General features: G+C 35.9%; 1 protein-coding gene across 1 annotated transcript in view; it reads left to right on the top strand.

Moving 5' to 3' along the window:
- Positions 1-13,897, top strand: part of LOC128994399 (transcription factor AP-2-epsilon-like) — a 201,186-nt gene that overhangs the window by 11,685 nt on the left and 175,604 nt on the right. Inside the window, exon 2 of the mRNA XM_054418946.1 lies at positions 12,635-12,690. The gene's annotated coding sequence lies outside the window, so the exon portion shown is untranslated. The remainder of the gene's footprint in view (positions 1-12,634; positions 12,691-13,897) is intronic.

Below are 13,897 nucleotides of genomic sequence, written 5' to 3'. Positions count from 1 at the left end.
TAATTGGTGTGTAAACAAAAAATTTCTTGAGTAATTGGTCTATTATCTTAGAAATCGAATACTCTTGCTGCTGAAGAGCATCATTCATGTTGATTGGTTGAACTAAATTGGTTTCGGGTTTTGATAGGGAATTATATGGTTTGGGTGAATTGTGTAATGAAGAGAATTGGAGGAAATCGGAAAAAGAGGGTATGAAAAGTCAGACAAAGGTAAACGAGCTTTGTGTAATTGATTAGTTGCTAATTAACTATAACTACTGGTTGAGGAAAATTCGTGACCAAATTACTGTTGACACATTTAGATAATCATTTATTAGAGATGAGCTTAAAATTCATAAGTGTGTATAGTCAAATAAGCTTGTTGACTCCTCTTAAGGCTTCTAGAAACTTCCCAATAACTGCAAACCTAAAAAACCTGATTTACCCTTGATTCAAGCTTTCTGAGGTTTCGCCTGTCTATGAGTCAGTTTACCAAAGAAGTCAGACACTGACTAGCTTTTTTTACATTTGAAGAGTAGATGCTCAGCAGACTAAAATAAGAAAAAGAGATTTTGAGTACAACAGAAATCATGCACATTGAACATTTTAATTAAAAACTTGACAATCACAATGTTACTGACGAGCTGTTTACTGAAAATTAGCAAGACAACTCAACGATATCTCTAAAAACAAACCTTCCAAGAAATACAACATCCCTCATAATTAGCAATTGTAAGACACAGGAGGAATTAACATTTATAAAAGTTTCGTTGTTTGGAGTTCTTGAGTTGCGGATTGGGGGGGGGGGGGTAAAACCATTACATTTAGCGAACGCCTAGGGCACCTTGTTTTGCGCTTCTCCCCCTCAAAAACTGAGGCAATTAAGGTGAAAATGCAGCCGCAGTGGAAGAATAATACGCGGGGGGACTGCCGATTGTGAATACTGAAAATGTAATTAATTAAAATTTAACTTGGTATTTTACATTTCATCTCCCTGCAACAACGTCACAACTTCTGATGTCGCAAGATCTCTTTGTGTTTCGCTGAATCGGCGTGAACATTTTGAAATTGAAATGTTTTTGTAATAATTATATTTTCTAGTTAGAGTGTAGTATATGGACAGTAAATTATCCAACACATCTTGTTTAAAATGCAGGTAAAGATTTTGAAGGATAGTAATATGAGGTCCGTAGTCAAAATTGTGCTATTCCCTTATCGACGAAAAATTGTAGGGTAAGATAGTTGAACAAGGTTTACAGCCACCAGAATAACAACTTAGCTGTGAAAATGCTGTTAGATATTTTATATCAGTTTGAAACTATGAACATTCAGTCAACGCTAAGCTAATTAATTACCTGATTTTGAATTTATTACCAATGTAGTACAACTCATTCCTGTATCAATTAGGCCTAATATTGCCATCCCAACAACATACGACGTTAGATATAGACTAGTTCAGGTTTTGATGGTTTTGAATAGTTTTAGGGTAAAAGACTGTTTGAAAAACTGAAATTTTCTGGGTATCTGAGAGCTTTCAGAGCCCGCCTTCAAAACTGAAGGTTGCAGGTTCGGTTTCAAAGATTTCGGAGTTTTCAGTTTTCATTGAATTAATAGCTAGCAATTAATTAATGGTAATCTATAATATTAAAACGTGACAGGGTTTTTTTATTTCACAATTCTGAATCAACCACTTGACGGATTTTCATGATTTTGCGTTGAAAGAAAGATAATTTTGAGAACTAGGGAATGTCGAAGCCATAAGAGTTTAGTGTGGGGTCCCAGTTTTTTAGAAATTAAGTTTACATTATTTTTAAATCTAGCAGCCGATGCTAACATTCTAAACTAGCTTTTGGTATAATACAGTTTGCTTAACGTAACAGCTGTAAACATTCAGCATTTGGAAAATAATGACATGCATAGGTTGACTTATTTATACTATGTGTAATGCTATAATCATTGATATGTTCATTTAATGATAAGGAGATGACAGACTATTTAAATATACATGGAAAAATGCTGGATGTTCTAATTTAGTTTTTAGAGCAGACTTTAACATTTTAAGTTTGCTTTAGTGCAATATAATTTGTTTTAACTAACAGCTGGTTGAATATAAAAATATTCTATAGAACTATCAGGTTGGTTTATTATTCTGTGATTTTGCCATTGATTATAGGAAATGAGAAAGATTCTATAACCACTGATGTATACAAATTGAGGCTCTGCCCCCGAGTCTTCAAAGGAAAGGTCATGCAAATTATTTTTCTGTTCCACTTTTTGAGGAAAGAATAGGAAAATAACAATATTTACATGTTTTAATTCATCTTGGCAGCTTTTTCTTTACAATAAATGTTTAACCGCTTAAACTTTGCTTGGATTAGAAATGGAAATTTTGAGATGACTTCAGTTTTCGTTCACTACTCAATCCCCGTACGTAGGATGGGCAAAAAGCTCGTTGTCTAATAAAAGGTGTAAGATTAAGGTGCAAGACTAAAAATTAGATCGTTCCCAGACAAAAACAAAACCAAATACCATTGTCGTCACGGACACAAAAATAAAGCCTGTGATCTGAATGCCACGACTTTCATCAACATACACACATATCTAAACCAAAACTTTCCCCAATCACTTAGCCAATTCAATCACCTATGTAAGCTCCTAGACCCCAGGTAATCCAGCCCTGGACTACGGAGCGTCCCCAGCCAATCTGGTGTCTATGTTAATTAACACTAGCTCTAGGCGACCGGTCTCATTACGATCATTACAATAATTCCGCCATTCAATCTTGCCAGTTTCCTGTTTATTAATTAATTACGCCGCATTACGCGGTTTTTGTCCGTCTTGTGCGGTATGATCGCTGCGGTAAAGGTGAAGACCGGTGAGATCTAGAAGTGGATTGAAAATAGAATAAACACGTTTAATTAGTTTCTTATGAGTATTTTATTTTGTGTTTAACGCCTTAACGGAAGTTGCGATATGATATCAGCATGATCAGGTATAAACTTATATACTTCACTTTCGTGTTTCGTGAGAGGCCAAATTAACTAATTAAATTGGGAAACTCAATTAAAACTGAAAGGCCTACCTCTTATTAAGGTTAAGTCGTATGGCTTTGTTTTATCGAAATATTAAAGATCTTAATTTTGATTTGGAACGTGTGGATAGTTTTTTTTTTAATTTTACTTGCTGTTAATCGTCTGTTTTAACCGTAAGTTTCTTGTGTATTTCGTGATTAGACCACCAAAAAGTGAAATCAATACAGAACTGTAAGATACATTCCTGGAAGTATGAATAAATATGTAAATTTATACATATTGAAACAAACTCAGATTTATTATTTTCCATTATTTGCAAAGTGTCCCAGCGCAGGGACCTAGTAATTTTCTCTAAGCCTAAAACTTCTATTAGGTAACAAATGAATGTTATTACAAATAGGTAAACCGCTTACGAACGCTAGTTAGAACGTTTTATTTCCTACAGGAATTATGAGAAATTAATCAAAATAATTTTTATTCTTACACAACTCCCACCTAAGCAAAAACAAGTCCCCCCTAAAAAAAAACTGTCACGTCCATCCCAGCCAAGATCTGCCCGTATCATATCAGGTGCCAAAACAAAAAACACCCTCTAGTCGACACGAGCCTATTAGTTACCCTCTTAATTTGTGTAATGGAAAAGCGCTCTTCTCGGCGCGTGGCTCTCCTTGTATTTCGTTACATACTTTTTCCTTTTGAAGTGGATGACAGGACTAATTTCAAACACCATTACCTCCCCCCCTCCCCCCGGGTGTTTGTCGGTGGGCTTACGGGCCCCGGGGTCGGGGTTTTGGGGTTGAGCTCCGGGGCAGCTCAAATCATCCGACCCATTTGTGTTTCAGTTTGCTCATCTTCTGATTGACGGTTAATCCTAGACAGCTAATTGAATGGCCCAGCTGTCAAGTGTCATTCTGTGCGAAACATGTTGGTAAAAGATCTTAGGGTTTAATTTTTTATTGCAATGAGTTTTTAGAAAATCTAGTTGCGTGTAACAATTGACATTTTTGTGCTAATCGGGTTTTTATGAAAGGGCGCCTCTTGATACATTTTCCCCTTGGATTTCATCAGATAGCATAATATTTTTCCAAACACAAGTACCCACATGCACATAGAGTTGGTATATAATTTACTAATCTACAAAATGTACTGAACACGTCACATTCGAAATTTACACGATTACAGAAACTTATGGCTGTAATTTCTCTGAAACCGTTACAGTCAATCGCAATGTTTTATAACAAGGAAAACTAGTACAGTAATCTGTGAAATTAATTTCTCTCAAGAATAGAATCAAGAATCATTAATGCCTTTGATAGATGCAATACGGCCATTGGCATAGTCAATAAATTAAATAAATAGATAGGTTATTATGATTTTACGATGATATGGAATGTATATAAAAGATTATTTCCACCAATAATTCGCAATATCTGTAATTTATAATACTAATAATAAACCAAATTAAAAAGCTGATTATTCTAGAAATTGAAAATTAATAATGTACTATCGTTTGACTTGTTTACACAGAAAATCACGATATCAAACATACTGTTTTGAAGCAGAACTTTTATGTCTGCTGCCTACTGTAACTTCACAAAGTCACAAAAATGCTATTCTTTGGATGAAATTGGATTACACTTCAATGATTCAACTGTAAGTTTTAAGTATTGAGTTAAATACCTTTTATGCCTAACAATGTTTGTTTGTGACTAATGTTTATCTTGTAAATAATAACTAAAACTGGAGAGACAATAATGCACATAATTTGAAAATTAGAGAAGAAGACCAGAAGATAAATAACTGACATACGTTAGTGAAAATGGTGACGAAGGTTTACAAATTCAAACAACTGTTTAGTGTATATGTCGAAGAGAGTTTAAAATGCAATAACGAAGAATAAATAATTAAAAATTTTGCATGTTAAAACCTTTATTGGAATATTAAAAGTAAGATATCAATTCCCTAATACTCTATCAATAATAATTGAGCAGAGCGAAGCTCTTATACTACACTCCTGCTTTTGTTTTACAAATACTCCTCCTGAACGGTTAAAGCGATCTGCACGAAATTTAGCAGAGTCATAGCAACCAACCATTGGACGGTATAAATCTGAAATTGTACAAATCGGGCCACAGGGCTTTTTGATACATGAATTTAAACTTTTAGAAATTTAAAATGGGCCTTATGGGTTAATTGGTTGCCATGTCATTATCTATATTCCACAACACTAAAAGAAGTTTAAGTCATTTTCCATTACTGAATATTCATGCTTATAAGGAGAATGGAATAGTATGGATGGACAAAAATTCTAAGCCTTTGGTTTGGAGACAAACTGAATGTGACTGAAAGAAATTTAAAGAACGAAGAAGACATTACTAAGTTAGTCAAGAGTCAAGACTACAATTATTTAACACCCCCAGCTACCACCACGGAGCGCTAGTGTCCCCAGATTACTAGTTCCACCTCACGCCGCCAGGCGTGCTGCTAGTGTTAATTGCCTGGTTACTCTTTTATTGCTTCTCAATTAGGTTAGGTCAGGCAGCGTAATCGGCCGCCGTGGTTCTTTAATTGATTCCAATCGCCTGAAGGCCGCCGCTATCACTGTTATTTTTCAATTAGTTTTTGTTATTACCCGCTAACAGTCCCATAATGTTTGTTTTGCAAGTGTGAGGTTATGTCGATTTTTGTGGCAGGTAGTTATTAATTTGGCCGCTTGAGCGCTTTATTACCAGGTGAGGTGGGTCGTGTCGACAGTTATTGGACGCCTACTTCGGTAGTCGAGGGGTGGTGCAAGTAAATTATCTTGGGAATGAAACTCGTTAATAGATTTTTAGGGAATATCGTTATGGACATTAGTTGGGCTATTTTCGAAAAACAGGACCCACCTTTGAAGTTTTCCCTATACAACAACGGTGATGTAAATGGTATGGCAAGGTTAGGATGGATTACCATTCAAAATCACCTTCGTTAGCAGAGGACAAATTTGAACAGTGGAGGCGCTCTTCTTGAGAATACCCCTTAGTTGTTATGAAGAAGCGTATTTCAGCTACGTCCGGAGAACAGTGAATCTATTTTACAATAGATTTCGTCCACTTGGTTTAATGAAATAAAAATTTAATTACTACATGATTTAAGATGAACCATCGAAAAAATAAGAGGATTTTGATTTTTCTCTTCATAAATATTCATTATATCAAACCAGCTAATAATTCCAATAATTTCTGCGTTATTTCCCTGTGAAGAGTGTTACTACGCGTCCAAAATACTGTACAGTGCTAGTCTTAGCTCTATTGCTATTGAACTTAGGTATTGATTGCATTATTCAATATCTAGAGGTACTGTAAAGTAAAGTACAAACAAAGTCAAACAAGCTTTTCCTCCAATTATTAACCTTCCCGCAAAAGAGGCAACATCACGTTTCCAGGCTTTATCTCCTTGAGTATAATTGCATGGCGAGGTCCTATTAAACACATATACATATTAAGGGTGGGTGGAGACGGGGGTGCTCCAGAGATAATAGGTCCTCGAGCAGCCGCTCGCCGCGCCACTGTCGCCGTAACAGTGAACTCGTGTAGACTAACAATCATCCCTTTTGTTCCTCGCCTTTTGTTTTTCTTTCAAACAAAACCCCCTCCAATTTGGCCCGCGACGCTGGTGCTGCTTTGTTGACCAACATCGTAACATCACGTCCACACCCCCTCACGGGGTTTTGATAAAATGTCCTAAAATGGAATATGTTCTCAAGTTTTGGTTTTGTCTTCATAGAGTAAGGTATTTTGTGTTAACGGTGACATGCCAGAGTCGTAAATGTGAAACACATAAAAATCCTTCAGATTAGGGTGCTTAGTCATCTTCCTGTAGTATTCAAAGTCAATATTAAAACTGAAAGGTGTACATCATGACTTTAGCCCTGTCGAAAAACTGGACTGAATCTTTGACTTTAAAATGAATCTTGGACTAAAAATTTTATTTTTTGACTATACATTGATTGAAGCCTTGACTTTAGGTTGAATCTTTGACTTTACAGTTTACCAGACGATAAAGAACCTCAAATTTTTTCTGCTCATTCATAAAGATTTTTAAGTTATTAGGGAGTATGGTGTGTGTCGTATGATATATCTATAAACAATTCTCCTCGTCCTATATTAAAATTTAATGTTATAATGTGTGGAATTCTGGTTACCTAAAGTAAGTGATTAAATGCGCTAAAGTAGATTGATTCTCTATCGGAGTGTATTGAATTTTATGCTTGGGTCTTTGGTAGTTCGTTGGTAGCAATACTGACAGTTGGAGGAAAAGGGATAGTTAGAATTATATCGCACTAATGACAATACGAATAAGCAGTTTACCTCAATCAAGTCTCTGTTTCCGTATCATATAATTAGATAGAACAATAGTTGGGAAAATTCTTAGACCAAAACCCAACTAATCTCAGAAAACAAACCCGAAATCAATAGTTGGTGCAATCACTAAACCACATTAATACCACAATCACCCAAAACCTCGCCTTCTGCGTTCCACAATTCCCTTATCAACCCTTGTTTCCCGAGCCGTAACAATCTTTGTCGATCTAAACAACTTTTCCCTGTTTCTCAATCCGGTAAACAATCACCAACAATGTCTGTAAACCACTCCGTTCCCGCCAGAAACGCAGATTTCACAGTCCACTTCCCGCGAATATTATCGCCCGCTGATTAATGAAGGAAATTAATCATCAACGGCCTAGCCGCGAGCTGCGTTCATGTGTTTAATTGAATTATGGTGGTGAAATTGCGGCGGGCGGATAACGGGGCAGAGGTCAACACTGAGGCAATGGGCAGGTGATGGTAAACAAACCTGTGGTGATACGTCAACCTGTGGTGGGGAAGAAATATGTGGTGTTGTTAACAACTATCATGGTATACAAAGATTCTGAAGAAAAACGTGGTGTTAGTGAACAAACAACAAACATGGGAAGGAAACGTGGTGATAGAAAACAAACTTATGGGGATACGCTAACCTATGGTGGGAAAGAAATATGTACGTGGTGTTGGTAACCACTATCATGGTAAACAAATATTTTGAAGAAAAACATGGTGTTAATGAACAAACAACAAACATGGGAAGGAAACGTGGTGATAGAAAACAAACTTATGGTGATACGCTAACCTGTGGTGATACGATAACCTGCGGTGATACGATAACCTGTGGTGGGAAAGAAATATGTGGTGTTGTTAACATCGATCATGGTAAACAAATATTTTGAAGAAAAACGTGGTGTTAGTGAACAAACAACAAACATGGGAAGGAAACGTGGTGATAGAAAACAAACTTATGGTGATACGATAACCTGTGGTGATACGCTAACCTGTGGTGATACGATAACCTGTGGTGATACGCTACCCTGTGGTGATACGATAACCTGTGGTGGGAAAGAAATATGTGGTGTTGTTAACATCGATCATGGTAAACAAAGATTTTGAAGAAAAACGTGGTGTTAGTGAACAAACAACAAACATGGGAAGGAAACGTGGTGATAGAAAACAAACTTATGGTGATACGATAACCTGTGGTGATACGATAACCTGTGGTGGGGAAGAATTAAGTGGGGTTGTTAACAACTATCATGGTAAACAAAGATTCTGAAGAAAAATGTGGTGTTGGTGAACAAACATGGAAATCATGTGATTGAAAACAAACCTATGGTGATACGCTAACCTGTGGTGGGGAAGAAATATGTACGTGGTGTTGGTAACCACTACCATGGTAACAAAAAATGTGCAGATGAAAAACGCGATAAATGTAAACAAACTTGCCGAATAAAAAGTTGTGTTGGTAAACAAACATGCTGAAGAAAACATAATGATGATAAATAGCCAAATAGCAGCAATTAAAGAAATGTTGTTGATGATAAACATCAATTCTGAAAAAAAAACATGGTGATTGTATAGCAGTGATCGAATATTTGGTGATAGTAAAAAACCGGTCGAAATAAAAAAATTGTGTTGATAGTAAGCAAAATTAGAAATATATGGTTATGGTAACCAAACAGCCGGTTGTGGTAACAATGTTGTGGTAGAGAAAACTATGTGATGATGAAGAATCTTGGCTTGATAAACTAGCTTTTGATGAAAAGAAACCAAGAGGGATGGAAATGTTAACAGATAGCCTAGTTAAGTCATGAAATTGAGAAGGTAACCTACAAAAAGTGTACCTCCGTGTTCATATTTATCAAACAAATGTCTTTTGCTTTTTTTTAAGAGTATATTTTTATTTTATAGTAATAAACATCCCAAGTACTTTAAAGGAAACTTTTGACTAAAACTACAGAGGGGTTTAAAACATTGTTGAGTGGAAAAACCATTTCACATCAAAAAGTAATTTCAAAAAAATCGCATAAACCTTTCCCAGTGAAAAGCATAAAGAGAAACAAACCCTCAAACAGTTACATTTACCTGAGCCATTTAAGAAGTTGATGCGACTTTAATTAGACGTTTCGGGTTTGGAAAGGGTTTGAAGACACTTACAGGGGTTGAAAGAGCCTTAACGACTCGTAGCTGGGGGTTGATGAGCTTTAATTATTCAGGTTTGCTCTCTCGCTCTATCTCCTCTCTCTTCACTCCCCAACCCTCTTCGTCATATCCCAGACGAGTTGTCAAACTTGTGCTTAACTGTTGGTAAACGTGCCAAGTAGTTTGATTAGGAAAAACTTTAACTAAGTTGTCTACATTTTCTTTTCATCAAGCAAGAAATGCAGCACCGAATGAGCCATTGCACAAGAAAAATCTACGTATGTAAGATTATCGAAAAAATTATCATACAAAAATAATATATAACATATTAAACAAGAATGGTCCTCTTCATAGGCTTGCTTAAGTGAGCAGTCTTGGGAAAGTAATCACCATAATTTAAAAAATAATAATAATAGCAGGACTTTCCCCTCAAGCCCCGCGATTTAAAAACTGTAACCTTTTACCAGACATTCTGAATATTATATTAAACAAATTTATATTTAGTGGGAAACTTGTAATATTGTATTGCACTATGTTTTATTTTCCACCTTTTGAATTGTGGGGCCTGTGTATGGATTTTATTAGTAATTTAGTCATCCCAAGCAAATACAAGAAGTCCTAAGACATTTTCGTGCAAAGATTTCAAGAAAGCAATGTCAAAACCGGGCGTCCAAGGTGAAGAAGTCAGGACTCTTTATGATAGCGATGAACTTGTAAATGTGAAAGTATTTCGTCACATATTACAATGACAAAGTTGTAACTTAGTAGAGGCAGAATTTTAATTTTCAGAGAGGATACTGCAAAATAACTGTTTCTCTTATGCAGATTCACAAAACCTACCTACATGAAAAGCAATCTTCTGGAAGTAAAATATTATCAATTTATGAAGAAAAAACTACGAAACCAGTGCATCTAAATAATGCTATATGAAAAATCTCTACACTCATAGGTGCTAAGTTGCATTTAACAGCTTCAACCCACTGCACTATGCAGTCTACCACACAATCACAAACGCAAGAGCCTATCGGTAAACTTAAAAGCAACTTGTAACAAGAATACCATTAAATCACAGGACAAAATAAATTACGGAAACCTGTACATAGGAATGAAGCTGTACCCTTGCAAGCTAAAGTTGCATCTAGCTTCAAGGCCTACGCACTACAGCCTACCACGCCTATCCAATAAAGCGTCTCTTTACTGCATTTAACTCATGTCCACTAACGACTGCGAATCCTACAATGATTATGATATTCCACCGGTCATAAACAACCACAGAGGACAATAATAGCCTCCCTTGACCATTCACTTAGCCGCCCGGACAGTCTTAGGGGTAATAGCCGCTGTCAATCAAGGGTTTATGACGTTTCCAAAATAAAAAGTATTTTTTCGGCTTTAAAATGGCGCCGCCGGCACACGGGTAAACTATGTTGCCCGGCGTTCTAAATCATCGAGGAGCATTATCAAAAGCAGTGTGAAGTGCTGGGGTACGAGGGGGGCGAGGGGGGTCCGGCCCCCCGGCTATCACGAGCTCCGCGGCAGCGGCACAAACGCACCCACCTTATCACTGTATTTACATCGCTAGATTTATACCTCGGCTTCGAACCTGCCCCCACCCGTCACTGTCCTGTGCTGTATATTGTATGGGATGTTCGGATTTTTATGTTTCGAGTTACTGGTAGCTTAATGTGCATACCAAATATTCCGACTCATTCTTGTGGAGAATTAGTTACCAAAGCACTGACATCGGCCATCAAAGAATTCTGTCTCGCCGATTGTAGTATTCAATCTAGACATAGATTTCGTTAATGCTATGTGTTCTTCTAAGTGAATCGCCGACATCGTTTTGTATACCATACGACAATATGAGTAACGTTTGCGCGTGCTATGATTTCAAAAACGGCTCCATTGATTTCCTCTAAATAGTTAGAAATATCTTGGTTTTAGGCTAAAAACAATAATTATGATAGGATATTTCTTCTGGGGAAAATTAGATTTTTTGTGAATAATTACCAAGTAGCACGATTACTAGAAAAAACCCGGTTGTTGATGTTTATGATCCATACCGGGTTTTTTCTAGTAATCGTGCCAAGTAGCCATGGTAATTTTACGCAAAAGTAAACAAATGAATCGTAACATATGCTTATAACAAACCATTCACAGTACATTAGGAATTTACTGAATACAGTAAAAAAGACTAGGACACTCGGATAATTACCATTGAGCATATCATAAAATACTTAACCTTTGTTGTTTTGAATTATTAGTTTTGTTTAAGCATAATTGATTTTACAGATGATGTTTTACAGAGACAGGATTTGTAAATATGTTGACTTTGATTATGTAATTGTAAATTTTTGTAAGAAATAGGTTTATTGAAGAAATTTGATTATTTAAAATGTTATTGGGATTTATCTGGTTTTGTTTATATAGGCCTTTGATGAACTATTCTGTTTTATGTATTTGGAACTTTAAGACAATTCTTGTTATTTGTTAAATTAGTGTAATGTTATGCAAAAATATATGTAATATTAACAGATATCCTGTACCTACATTATTATTAACAGCATTAGTAATTCATGTTATGCCTGAAGGGTGGATCTCTGTTACGTATATGACTCAAACTACAGTATTAAATACTGTAATTTATCAGCATATTTACCGTATATACTTCCTAAATAAATATGGCTCTATAACTTATTAAAAACCTTTTTTTCAGAAAATGTTTATCAATGATCCCATTTGTGAACAAATTAAAACTTAAAATTAATTTTAAAATGTCAAAATACAGAACTTTATAGAGAACAGATTACATAAAAAAAATTGAAAGTTATTCAGTTTTTATATTCATTTGTATCAGATTAAGATACTGATACTTAATTAAAAGAAAATGTATCGTTTATTTTTAATTGTTAACATGCTGCCATAAGATATCAATCAACAGCACTTAAGAGGCTTTACAACTGTAATATTTTAGTTAAATTATCAGCTTTTAAAATAATTGCATAATCTATCTTTAGTTTTTCTTGAATACTTGTATACTTGTTTATAAAATATTTGACGTTTAAGGTAGTAAATGTATTTTCATTTTGGTTTATTCGTCAAATTGATTACTAACCAAGTTTGTGTTTTCCAGGTTGAAGATTTCGAAATGGTTCGGTGATTTTACTAACAGGCAAACCTACTTAATTGGTAAGTATTACACAATTTGTCCGTTGTTGCTTGGTCAATTCATTGTCTGATACTCAAGGAGACGTACCATCTAATGGTGCCAACTGTAGCCAGTCTTTTTTTTTTTTACTCAATGGGAACATATTAAATTAACCTCTCATACAGTATGTCATTGTTGAGGTTCTATTCCTTTATCAGTTTTTCATAATAGTTTTTCAAGTGGATCATAAAATCAGAATACAATGTCATTTGATCAATTGAGCAAAGCTTTTTTATTCTGAAAATGACTACGTCTTCAACATGTCAATTGATTGTCCAAAAACCGTTTTGTAGAAATGTAGATTAAAGGCAAAACAATAAACGTCTCTTGTGCCAACCTGCAAACTTACCATCACTTGCCCATGCACTCATCGATTATATCCGGTAGTTTGTACCAGTATGCGAGTCAATATATTGCGTATATAAATGTTTTCCATACGCATGTCAATATGTATTCTCTCTCTCAACGATGATGTTAATTAGTCTTGCTCAAGGTTAGCAAATGCCCAAATAACCAAACCACATTGCAACAGTTTTTGTCATCACATTGTTATTCGTTGGAACTGAGGAAATCATATTTTGTCCTATTTTAATTTTTAAATTCATATATCACACTTAGCATTACATATTTAGAGATACTTGTTGAAATTATTTATATATTGTACATTACTGCTCCAAGAGAGCTTTCCATTACACCGGGACATTAGTAGTGAAACCCAGCCAAACCAGTAACCGTCCCGAAAAACCATGCCGTATGGAAATCCAATAAACAAACCCAATCTACGATCAATTTAAAAGCCTATTTTCAAATGATATGGTATGACGAATGGAGTATCCACAGGACAATACCGGAGTCCGCCGGGAGTCCGCGGCATTTTAAGGGAAACCTTAACATATGGTAACCAACCATACATGTACATATTCTCTGAATCTAATCTATGAATTTCAAAGCCTACATCCAAATGCTACGACGATTCCAGTGACTATATCTCCCATGGGCGGGGGCGGAGACCAACTCTTGCAACCACGACCTTCCACGTCCAACACCTCTCTTACACGGTATTTAGTGCAGCCTGCCCTGGGGCAGTCAGGAGTCGGAGGTCTCGGGTTCAAATCCCGACAAGGCTTGCGTCACGGTGAATGTTGCAGGACTGCAGTTGCGATCACTCCATGGATCATTCGCCCGGAG

The sequence above is a fragment of the Macrosteles quadrilineatus genome, unplaced genomic scaffold (assembly GCF_028750875.1).
Source record: "Macrosteles quadrilineatus isolate MER2022 unplaced genomic scaffold, UCM_ALF_1.0 Scaffold_5__1_contigs__length_97177068, whole genome shotgun sequence".
NCBI lineage: Eukaryota > Metazoa > Arthropoda > Insecta > Hemiptera > Cicadellidae > Macrosteles > Macrosteles quadrilineatus.
Note: the sequence above shows the minus strand (reverse complement) of the source record. Positions and strands in the feature narration are given on the sequence as shown.